General features: G+C 46.4%; 1 protein-coding gene across 2 annotated transcripts in view; it reads right to left on the reverse strand.

The window, feature by feature from the left end:
- Positions 1-12,290, reverse strand: part of LOC120920724 (probable ATP-dependent RNA helicase DDX60) — a 294,719-nt gene that overhangs the window by 444 nt on the left and 281,985 nt on the right. The window lies entirely within an intron of this gene.

A 12,290-nucleotide genomic window follows, 5' to 3' on the forward strand; every position in this document is an offset into this window, starting at 1 on the left:
AAAAAAAAAAAAAAAAAAAAACATGCAAGAAAAATATAATATAACATATAATGTGGTACCACTAAAAGTATAGTGGTGGTGTGGTGGTTTTGTATAAGGGAATGTATAAAAAAAAAGTGTGTTGTGCATATAACTATTCCGCAGTTTTAAGTGTAAAGCATTACGTCCACAAGAAAGTCCCAAAGTAACGTGTCCAGCTGTGAACCACAAGTCATAAAAGCCTCCAGCTGCCCCAGTTCTCCAACTATACCAAAGCCTAAGACCTCTAGAAAAAAATAGTTCTAAGGCCTGGTTTCCAGGTGCATTTTTCTTTTTTTAAAATACAAGTTTTTGATCCGTTGAAGTCTATGGAATCAAAAAACAGAAAAAAGTCCATGGCCCTTTCCATAAAATGCACAGATGTGAAGGTGACCCATAGGAAACCATGTTAAATGGACTGTAGTGTGTTTCTGAAAAACTGAGAATGCACTAAAAATGCATGGGTGTGGCCAGGCATTAAAAGGAAAAATGTTATACTTACCTAACGGTAATTTTCCTTTCCTGATTAGAGATGTCGAACATAAAATTTTCCGTTCGCGAACGCGAATTTTCGCAAACCGCCATAGACTTCAATAGGCAGGCGAATTTTAAAACCCACAGGGACTCTTTCTGGCCACAATAGTGATGGAAAAGTTGTTTCAAGGGGACCAAAACCTGGACTGTGGCATGCCGGATGGGGATCCATGGCAAAACTCCCATGGAAAATTAGGTAGTTCACACAGAGTCGGGCTTTAATCCATAAAGGGCATAAATCACCTAACATTCCTAAATTGTTTGGAATAACATGCTTTAAAACATCAGGTATGATGTTGTATCGATCAGGTAGTGTAAGGGTTACGCCTGCTTCACAGTGACAGACCAGACTCCCCGTTTAACGCACCGCAAACAGACCATTTGCACAACCGCAAACTCCCCCATTTGCACAAGGTTGGATACCAAGCTAGCCATGTCCCGTTCCTTGTCCTCACTGACGTCATTGAATGTCTCTTCCTCTAGCCACGTACAACACCAAAGGTCCCTGAAAGGTGACAACAAGCCCCCTGGGACGCCTGCTGTGGTTGGTCTTCCACCTCCTCAAAGCCACCTTCCTCCTCTGACTTCTTACGCTCAAACATGTCCTTGACAGACACCTGACTGGGCAGATGAGCAGGAACTGCTCAAGGCGAGAGATGGAGTGGCGGATGGTTGAGAGCGGGCAAGGAGGACAGCAGTGGTTGATGTGGCTGAAGATGCTGGACCAGGATGAGGATGGTGGCTTTGAGCTTGTGTGCTGCTTGTACTCGTCATGTGTTGTCATGTGTGATGTGCGATCATGTGCCTTCGCAAAGCAGTTGTACCTAGGTGGGTGTTGGATTTCCCACGACTCAGTTTCTTTTGGCACAGGTTGCAAATGGCATCGCTGTTATCAGAGGCAGACACACAAAAAAAATGCCACACTGCTGAGCTTTGCAATGATGGCAACAGCATGCGTTGATTGGCGTGCTGTCTGGCTGACCCCGGGTGCCGATACATGCTGTCTGACTGCCACTAGTTCCTTGCGACGACCTCCCCCTGCTTCCAACTCGTCTCCTCCTCCTCCCCATCTGAACTTTTCCCCTGTTCTTCTCTTCGAGCGGGCACCCATGTGACATCCACGGACACATCGTCATTATCAACCGCTTCACTTGTATCTGACAACTCAGCAAAGGAAGCAGCAGCGGGTACAACATCATCATCATCACACCGTACGTCCATGTGTGTAATGCGGCCTGACTGAGACATATACCTTTTATCGACATCCTCTGGCAATAATGGTTGCGCATCGCTCATTTCTTCCAAATGATGTGTAAATAACTCCTCTGACAGATCAAGTGAAGCAGCTGTGGTGCTAGTGTTGGTGGTGGCGGCAGGCGGGCGAGTGGTAACTTGAGAGTGCCCTAAGCTGAGCTGGAGGAGGATGGTGCGTCAAGGTTCCGAGCGGAAGCTGTAGAAGATTGGGTGTCCTGTGAACACTGGTCATTATTCTAGGGCCAAAGGGAATCACAGCACTTTGGCCCCTTCCTGTCATTTTTTTTAGATTAGTTTAGTTGTACTATGCGTGCAAGCTACTGTGACACCAGATATGAGTGGCACTGTGCACTGGCAGAAGTTAGCAGAGTAGACACTGTAGGCCTGACACACACGCTTGCAGACAACTGCTATTCTATTACATTCAAAAAATTTTTTTTTTTTTTTAATGTAATCCACTGTGACACCAGATATGAGTGGTGGCACTGGGCAAGTGGGCACAGTATACGCTGTGAGCCTGACACACGCTGGCAGGCAACTGCAATTAAATTACAGAGGGGAAAAAAAGCTGATGTACTAGCCCTAAAAAGGTCTTTTTGGGGTGCTGTCAGGACGCTGTCCTTACAGCAGAGATCAGATGAGTCTTTCAGGACTGGAGTGGACACTGAATACACTGGCCTAGCTATCGATTTCCCTATTAAATCAGCAGCAGCTACACTGTCCCTCCTCTCACTAAGACTGCAGCTTCCGAACAAATCTAAAATGGATGCTGTCCAGGAGGTGGGAGGGTTTGAGAGCGAGGGTATGCTGCTGATTGGCTGGAATGTGTCTGCTGACTGTGAGGTACAGGGTCAAAGTTTTCTCAATGATGATGAATAGGGGGCGGGCGAACATTGCATATGTTCGCCCGCCGCCGTGAACAAGCTATGTTAGCCGGGAACTATTCGCCGGGAAATAGTTCTGGACATCTCTATTCCTGATGCAAGCATGACAGCATATACGTATGGGAAGGGCTCCGCCTCCCTGCCCAATCAGGACCAGTTATCCTATAAAAGTAGGTCCCCTCCTTTCCTGTAGTATTCTTGTAATTTAGCATCACTGCGAAGGCCTTTATTACATTTTCGTGTTTTTTTTTTTAATGCTGTCATGCTTGCATCAGGAAAGGAAAATTACCGTTGGGTAAGTATAACATTTTCCCTTTTCCTGACACAGCATATACGTATGGGATGTACCAACTCACCAGACAAGGGTGGGTACTGCTCAAGTGTTTAAGAGGATTAGATCTATCCCCTCTAACGACTGAGATGTATTGTAGTTACGATTGCTGGGTCCACCGGAATGGACCCCAACGTGTTGAATGTAGACCAGGTCGTAGTTTACTTTTTAACTCTGGAGGAGCTCTTTTAGAGTTCCGTCAATGGATGCGCAACCAGTTTGAAAGAGCTGTCTCTGCCCTCATCTGATGGATTTGTCCTATCTAAGCTTTGACTAACTTTATCTGCACAACTGCGATTGTCTTCGTTGGACAGCCAGATTGTCCTTTTCCAATGCCGTTAGGCCTGATGAGTCTATCGTTTTCCTCCTAGAAGAAGGGCTAATTTTATGTCTCTTCAACCTTGAATCTCTTTTCAATGTTTGTGGAACTTCAAACACTTTAGTTTGGATCTGCCAGAAGGATGATGATGTTCTAACTCGGGTTGCAAAGATACCAACCTTTGTATAGTGTTAAGGAAGAGACTAAAGACACTTTTCCTGATCATTTCAGCAACAAGGTTGTGACGGTATCGGTATGATATCCCCGTCAAAGATTGCCTTCTTCCATAAGAACATCACCCAATATTCCACTAGGAGGAATATTCCTGAGATCGCCCATTAAGCCACACATTAGTCCAGGCTTACTGCTAGAACAAGACAGACTTTAATGTTATATCACACAGCTTATATGTCATTTCCAAAACTGTTACAATGACAAATCTCCGCCCCCTCACACTGGGGCTTCCATACAGATTATAGGCAGACACGACGGAGCCGATGCTGAAAACACATTTTCTTTAGACAATGACATCAAGGACGCTGATTACTAGTTGTACTAAATACATTAACTAGACCGCTCGACCCCGCAATATAGAGAGATAATTACCACACTGGAGCAATCAGAATAATTAACACAAGCCACTTAAACACAGATCTCCTTCACACAACACAATAGATCAATTAACCTTTAGAAATAGTGAGGGGACATTAGCACGTCAATAACTTGTTAGCCGAGGACAGAATCACACAGGGCAAGCAGGGAGAATTGGACTGAGACATATAGGCAAATGCATCACAAAGGTAGTTTTTGTTTTTACTGTATTTGCCAAAAGGAATACTTATTCCATGTTACTGGCCATATTTAGGATGTCTTGTCCCTCTAAATGGAGAGTGAGATAATGTGTCTCACACTATTTGAAAGACCCCACAGGGGAAAGAATAACCTGCCTAGGTCTTTCGGAATTGGTTGCTGAGATATGCAACCGTTACTGGATCCCAGAGAGTGAAGACACGACTGAGTTTCAAGTATCCTTTAATGCTGTCTCTAGGCTTGCTTGTATAAAATGCATTCCTTACAGTAAGGAACAGAATTCCATCCTTTAAATTCTGTAGGTTCTTCTCGTAGCTAATGTACTTGAAGTCTGGAGTAGGCGCTCTGACCTCCATTAGATTTCAAACACTTGGGGAAGCCACCCAGGTTACTGTCAGACCAATATCTTAATAGCCTTACTTATGGTCAAAACCCTATGTCCGATACGGATATGAACAAGATAGATAGACTTAACATAAGACTTGCCACATGAAAGAGACCTGAAGTGTGCCCTGATCTGATGGACGGTATGCCAAGATAAGGGGGCAAAAACATTCAGGTAGGGGGGGTGTAGTTTTATTGGTTTTAGCTTTATTCATTGAGCAAGTTTGGTGAACGCTTGTGCCATTTCCACCTGAGGATTGGGGGATGTGCTGGGCGAAGCAGGCAGACTTCCACCCATCAAGTCTCTTAATTGTCATGATCTGGGATCCCACACCGGGATGTGGCTGAGGACGCTCCAATACGATAAGCGCGAGTGGAGCACTGACTGGGGTTGAGGTGTAGGTAGCGTGGAAGTGTGAGTGAGCAAGTGTGAAGGTGACAGGACCCAAATTGACCTAACCGCCCCCCCCGTTGATTCAGAGGAAGGCGAAAACCCCAGCCGAGCCTAGGCCAATTGCTACAGCAGGGGATAAAATTCCTTCCTGATCCCCCGAGAGGCGATCGGGTGAACCCTGGATCAACTTCCTATGGTTGGTTGTGCCCCGATGAATTCTGACGTATGACGAACTGGCAGGCACTCAAGGTTTGATCGGGAAAGGTATTAGGGGATAAGAGTTTGACTGTTCAGGTAGGAGTGACAGAAGGCGATCGAGTATGGTTACTGCACACTGGACATTGTTTGCTTTAGAGTTGGACGTCTATCCCAGTGCCTGATCGCTGGGTTTTGGATAGTGCCAGGTGGAGAATGAAGTGGTCGTGGTAGCGAGCCAAGTGAGGTCTATGTAGAACTTGGCCGGCGGGGTAGCTGCGGGTGAACTCGCTAGGACGCAAGAACCCGTGGTAGGCCGAGTAGATGGTTGCTTGAATGACCAGGCTGGGGAGAAAGCCAAATGGGGTACTAGCCAAGATAGTGGACATTAACTGGTGCTGTGGGCATAGTTGTATGGGCCTCCGTAGGAAGGACATAACTTGGACTTGCCTTTACTAATAATGTTGGCCGTGGCCTGGTTGTCGGTGGTGAAGGCTACGGTTCGTCCTGTCCAGATATGACCCCAGAGCTGAGCGGCTGCCACGATTGGGAATTGTTCGAACACGGAGGAAGTCCGGGTTAACCCTGGGATTAAGAGTGTCTCTGGAGGCCATGGTCCTGCAAACCAATAGTGGCCAAAAATTGCAGCGAAGCCTGTGGAAGCTGCGACATCTGTCACTAGCTGCGGTGATGGAGGCGATATTGATGGTATAACGTTGATACTGTTTCACGAAGTAAGGAACTCCTCCCATATTGACAGGTCCGCTACTGCCGCGGTATCCAAGTTAAGAATCTGATCGAAGTCCTGTGACTGGGAGAGGAAGACCAGGAGGCATGATACAAAAGATCGACCCTGGGGAATGATCCCAACTGCAAATTGAGCATCCTCGGGAGAGATTGAAGCTGCTTCTTAGTACACCCCTTGTGCGGGTGAAGTCTTGGAGCACTGACCTAATGCGGGTCAACTTGAAGAAACAATAGGCGTAGTGAAAGCTAGTTTGCGTGTTAGTGCGACAGAAAATAGGTGAGCAGCTGAGTTGCTACTGGAGATGAGTGACCGATTTGAGCCACAATTGCAATTAAGCAGCTTTATTAGAAAGGTGAAAACAAAGTTTAGCGGAAATTTGGAGTATGTAGGAATGACCGTGCACAACACTGTAAATACAGATGGAGTGAGATGCAAATGTGTATGCTTGACAACAAACGTAAGGCCCGGGATCTGAATCGTAATACCACTGTATTCGGATCGCCGATGCGAAAAGTTCGAGGTGTGAGCATCGGTGGGGTTGTTTTGTGAAGGATCTGAAACGTTGGGCCGGTGCTGTGACTGTACTCGGGTCGGTTGGTGAAGTTTGTATTGCCGAGGATCCGAATCGTTGCACCGATGATGCGATTGGATTCAGATCGGCTGTGGATGTAAGGTGATGGGGGGCTTGTGTGCCGGATCAGAGTCATTGCACCGATGATATGACTAGACTTGGATCGGCTGATGGTGTTAGTGGTTGAAGGGGTTTATGGTTACTGAGGATCCGAATCATAGGGCCCGACGTTGCGACTAGATTCAGATCGGCTGTTGGGGAGTGCTTGGGTTTTTTTTTTTTGGGGATATACTGAGACGAATCGGTGCATGAGGATGCGACCAGATTAGAATCGGAACATGATGCATGACAGTGAAATGTTTTGCCATGACAGAGGCATGAATCGGTGTGCCGCACGTGCGACTGACAACGACCGGACTCTGGAGCATGTACTGAAATGAGGCCAAACAATTGGGGCACACCGGGACGAATCGGTGCATCACGGATGCGACTAGATTCAAATCAGAGTGCGGTATGTGACAGTTTAATGAAATTATTGCCAAGACAGAGGCGCGGATTGGTCGGGTCGTGGTAGCGACTGAGAATGAACCGGACTCTGGCACATGTACTGAAATGAGGCCGAAAAGCAACTGGGGCACGCCAAGACGAATTGGTGCATGAGGATGCGATTGGAGCACGTGAGAATGACCGTGGTTTCAATTTGGATGCTTTTCGGTGAAATTGGAAATTCCCATGACAGAGGCACGAATCGCTGCACCGCGGATGCGACTGACAACAAGCAACTCTGGAGCATGTACTGAAAATGAGGCTGAAAAACAACTGGGGCACGCTGGGACGAATTGGTGCATGAGGATGCGACTGGAGCATGTGAGAACGCGCGTGGTTTCAAATCGGATGCGTTTCTGGTAAAATGATTGACAGAAATTCCCATGACAGAGGCACGAATCGCTGTGCTGCGGATGCGACTGACAACGAGCAACTCTGGAGCATGTACTGAAATAAGGCCAACAACAACTAGGGCACGCTTGAGATAAACCTGCACATGAGAATGCGTGTGGATTCAAATCAGATGCGTGACAGTGAAATGAGTGACAGAAATTTCCCATGACAGAGGTGCGAGTCGGTGCACTGCGGGTGCAACAATGAGCGAACTCTGGAGCATGTACTAAAATGAGGCCAAACAACTGGGGCACGCCGGTACGAATCGGTGCATCGGATGCGACTTGTATTCGAACCAGATTGAAGGGTAAGTGAATCGAACGACTGAAATGTTTGCCATGACAGTGGCGCTAACAGGTGTGCTGCAATTTGCGACTGATAACGGACCTGACTGGAGTGTGAGATGCATGAGCCAGAATGACTAACACGAATCAGTGTATCGCAGAAGCGACTGGATTCGAATTGGAGTGAAGGGAAAACAAAATGTGACAAATTAAATTACTGTCAGCCTAGGTTCACATTGGAGCGAACTGTAATGCGATTTGAGAGATCAAATTGCTCGCATGACAAGTCGCAGCCTATTGGAGGCAATAGCACTGTTCCAATCGGTGTGACACAGATTTTGTGGCACCGCACCGATTTGCAAAAGTAGTTCCTGCATTACTTATGCTGTTATCCGGTGCGACTTCAATAGTCATCTGAGCATGAAGCCACACGTAGCACCTGAAATTGCACTGACCTTGCTACTTGCTATTTCAAGTTAAGTAGTGCGATTTCAAAGTAGCATCAATGTGAACCAGGGCTCAGTGAATGAGATGGAAAAAAAAAAAAAAAACTAGCAGGGATGAACCGGCGAGTCGCTGATGTGACTAAATTCGACCGGAGGGTAATGTAAAGTAAAATAAGTGGAATGATAGACAGTGCATTTCTAAGTGACATGGGCCTACTACGTGGCATGTGCTCATGAATTGCACAATAAGACCGTGGTCTTGCACAAACCTCAAATAAGGCTGCATATGGAGACTTGACGAATGACTCGCAAGTTCCACAGTGGGGTTTTGATGGCAAGGGTTATTTGGCAAAACGGTGCATTTGTACAAATCCTACCTGCGACAATTTGAAAAAAAGACTCGATCTACGAAAAGCACAGTGGGGGTGCAAGACATCTGAAGAGCATGGTGTTGCCCCGTGGATGATGCACAAAAAATTACTTTGGTTGGTAAACAAAGAGAGAAACGTGTGCAAACGATTTGTAGGTTCCACTGCAGGAACTAAAACACACGGCATGGGGGAAAACAACGAATGGCAACGGTAGAAAGCATACAATGTGTGTGACCCAAATCAGTACGTAAATATATGAAATAAATCCCATACGAATCAGAAGGATTAAATTGATCTGATATGAATTGGTTGTAGAGTGTACTCTGAAACTGAACACCCACCAACCAACCTGGCTAAGCCAGTGCAGAGAATGCATCAGGTGGGCCTAATTATCACCTCAATCAGCCACAGAAACCTGTACAAACAATACATGCTTGTCTCTAAATGGAAGAGACGACAAACCCATGGACAGTGAATCTTTATATACAGTGAAATCTACAGCGAGTGAGATCAGACAACGACCGACCGCGACTCAGAGGTTTGGAATTATAAATGAAACGTATGTTTGGCAGACCACAACTGAGAAGCAGGCTTTTTTTTTTTTTTTCTTTACGAAAGGATGCGGGACAGGTAGCATAACAAATTGCAAGATCGCACATGATGCGAAAGATTCGGAAAGTACCTGCGACAGTGAATGGGAATCGCCGACGAAGAGCACGAATGAAGAAGCCGAAATGCACCTGCGATCAAAATGCCAGGACTCACAAACGTGAGGTGAGCTGGGAAGAGTCAGCCCAGTGATGTGTGGTATGATTGGTATCACTCACAGGAAACCAAAAACGGCCACAGGTGAGTGGGCTGGTTAAATACCCCCGGGCTCCTCCCATTAATTCAGGCCAGCATACTGGCCTTGTTACTTGTTGCCGATCCCTTGACCGGCTTTTGTTTGAGACTGTCCCTTGTCATCCAACGGCTTTTGTATCTTACGCCATCTGGCCGTAAGTTCTAGAAAACCCTAACCTAACATGCTGGGAGATACCTCTAACAGAAGTTGACTAGTTTTGAGTCTTTTCAGCATAGTTAAGGCTCCTTTTTGTTGCGTTTCGGAAAGACTTCAGTGTGCAACCGCTCTAACTGGCTTTTGGACACCTTGTCCTTCATTGGCATGAATACCCGACGAGTAACAAAACAACTTGTGATGACTGGTATGCTGAATACCTGATACGCTAAAAGAATAGTTAGCTTGGCTACCTCCCCAAGAGGGGACTTTTCTCCTCTGTGGAGTCACCGTTTCTAGTGCGGGAAGTGAGTCTTTCTTTACTACAAAACCAGTTAATACAGTTGTCAACCTTGCTTGGGCCCCCTCGGACCACATGGGTTATTACAGGCTACTTTATCGCTCTTGCAACCAATGGGAAAAAGCCATTTGTTCAAATGAGATACTTATACTGTTGCTCTCTCTGAGTGTAACTTTATTTTTATTAATTTATTTTTTTCAGAGATTCAGAATTACCTCCCAGTAGGTCATTGTTGTGATGAGACTAGTTGGTTTCTCCATGATGGCTCCTCCCGACTTGATTAGAGTCTGTACTGGGACTTTTCCCAGAACCTGGAAGCCATTGCGCCATTATGTTGTCCAAACAAGGCTCACCAGAAGTCCTTGTTCCCGCAAGTCGGCCCTTATTGAAACCCAATATCCCAGGAAATGCCTGGAGATTGTGGAAAGGTCACTGTCTGCAAGATTAACTCGTAGTGCACTCTGATGGCCAAGTGAAGCTACTTGCTGAAACATGGGTATTTCGAAGTGTGTATACATTATACAGACACACCCTTGTGAACGACCACAACATACAGGGTATACAAGGTAAATACCGACCTATCATCACACACATAGGTTGGACTTGTGTCTATCCTCATCCTTACCCACTATGCGATTATGAAACTTGCTAGGTCTAAAGACCATCTACAGTCTTAGCCTAGGTTTCCACTATTGCGACATAAAATTGTGCGATTTTACTGTGATTTCTATGCGTCTTGAATCAATGCCTGTGTATTCTTCATGTCCATGGATCCAAGTTAAACCACAGTGGGATCAAAAGTAGTGTAGGGACTACTGTGAAGTCGCAGCGACTTGGGGGTCGCACCGCTTTGAACGATACTCTTTAAAAATAATGGAGTAGGATTTGTGGAGGTCAAGCCTTACTGACGGCTGGAGAGATTAAAGCGGTTGTAAACCGCATAAACTTTTTTTTTTCCCAAACCTGCAATGCAAAAGACATAATAGGCTAGTATGCACCGCATACTAGCCTATTATGAAATACTTACCTCGGAACGAGGTGTGTACCACTTACCTGGTCCACGCCGAGCAGGATGTCATCTTGCTCCGGCGTGTCTTCCGGGTATCGCCGCTCCAGCGCTGTGATTCGCTGGAGCGGCGATGACGTCACTCCCGCGCAAAATCGGCAGGGTCCGGCGGATGCCGGTCCTTCAGCCGTGGATTCCCCCCTGCGCATGCGCCGCCCGCATTGCGGGGGGAATATCTCCTAAACCGTGCAGGTTTAGGAGATATTCTCCTTACCTACAGGTAAGCCTTATTATAGGCTTACCTGTAGGTAAAAGTCCAAATAGTGGGTTTACAACCACTTTAATTGCAACGATGGCCTATGCAATTCTTTTGGATCCTCATCCTTCTGCTTGTTATTCAAGTTTTACTTTCGACTAACACCCATGTAGTCACAACACTTGTTCTCTGATGCATCATGGAGGGAATGCAATGAATTGGTAGAGGAATGAAAAAATTCCATTGGCTTCCTTAATGCACAGGACTCACGGATCCTAAGCTCAAATTTACATATAACTGTCAGCTGACCCTATTGGGCGGCTTGGGTTTAGGCAAAAAAAGATGATTATTGATTCTTCATTCTCCGCTATAGTTCTCCCAAGTTTAACTTGTCAGTCTTTTGGCTATCCTCTGGTCATTGGTGATTAACATAATGAATCAATCTTCCTTCTAGATATCGCCAGATCCGACTTGAACAGTCACCACTCTGACTTAAAGCGGCATGTGTTTACTTGTGGGATGGGCCATAAGGGTTCACTGGCCACAATGATTTCTGGAGAAACAGCATACAGTCTTGTATCCGCAGTGACTGAACTGCATCATTGGCTATTCCATTTTCAATCTAGGATCCGCCATCATAGAGAGCTTATCACTGACCAGAGCTCTGCTTTCATCCTGCTAAATCGCAGGTCACAACAACACTACTTAACAGTAGTATGAACCTTGTTCATCTCCAGATCTGTTTGCTGTCCCAGGGTCTCTGCAAGGATATTGTTTCTTCTGTTGGAAGAATGGCACCCTTGGTTAATCTGATGAAGCCCGTTTGGCCGGCTGCTTTTGAGGCAGAGGTACCCTTTAGATGACTTTGCTTGAATAGCTTAGTACCTGAGTTCCACAGAGTCAGTTTGGACAGGGGTTAAAGTCTCCGCTTTTTGCTTCTGATATGCCAACTTGCCATAGCAATTTCCCAGAAGCAAGCTCTGAGGTAGAGGCAGGGCCGGACTGGCCAACCGGGAAAATTCCCGGTAGGCCGCCTGCTTTTGCCTGCTGTCACTGCCTCAGTCTGCCTGTCAGTCAAATATAATCAGCGGCGGGCCGCAGCCGCGGCCACCGCTCTTTTCAATTGTGCAGGGGTGACGGCTGCACTGAGTTCCCTGGGGCTGCTTTTGCATACCTGCAGACTACGGTAGTTAAAAGCAGCCGGCGGGTTGCGGCCGCCATGCTCGCCGCCGCACTTGCCTTCTTGAA

This window comes from Rana temporaria, chromosome 1 (assembly GCF_905171775.1).
Source record: "Rana temporaria chromosome 1, aRanTem1.1, whole genome shotgun sequence".
NCBI lineage: Eukaryota > Metazoa > Chordata > Amphibia > Anura > Ranidae > Rana > Rana temporaria.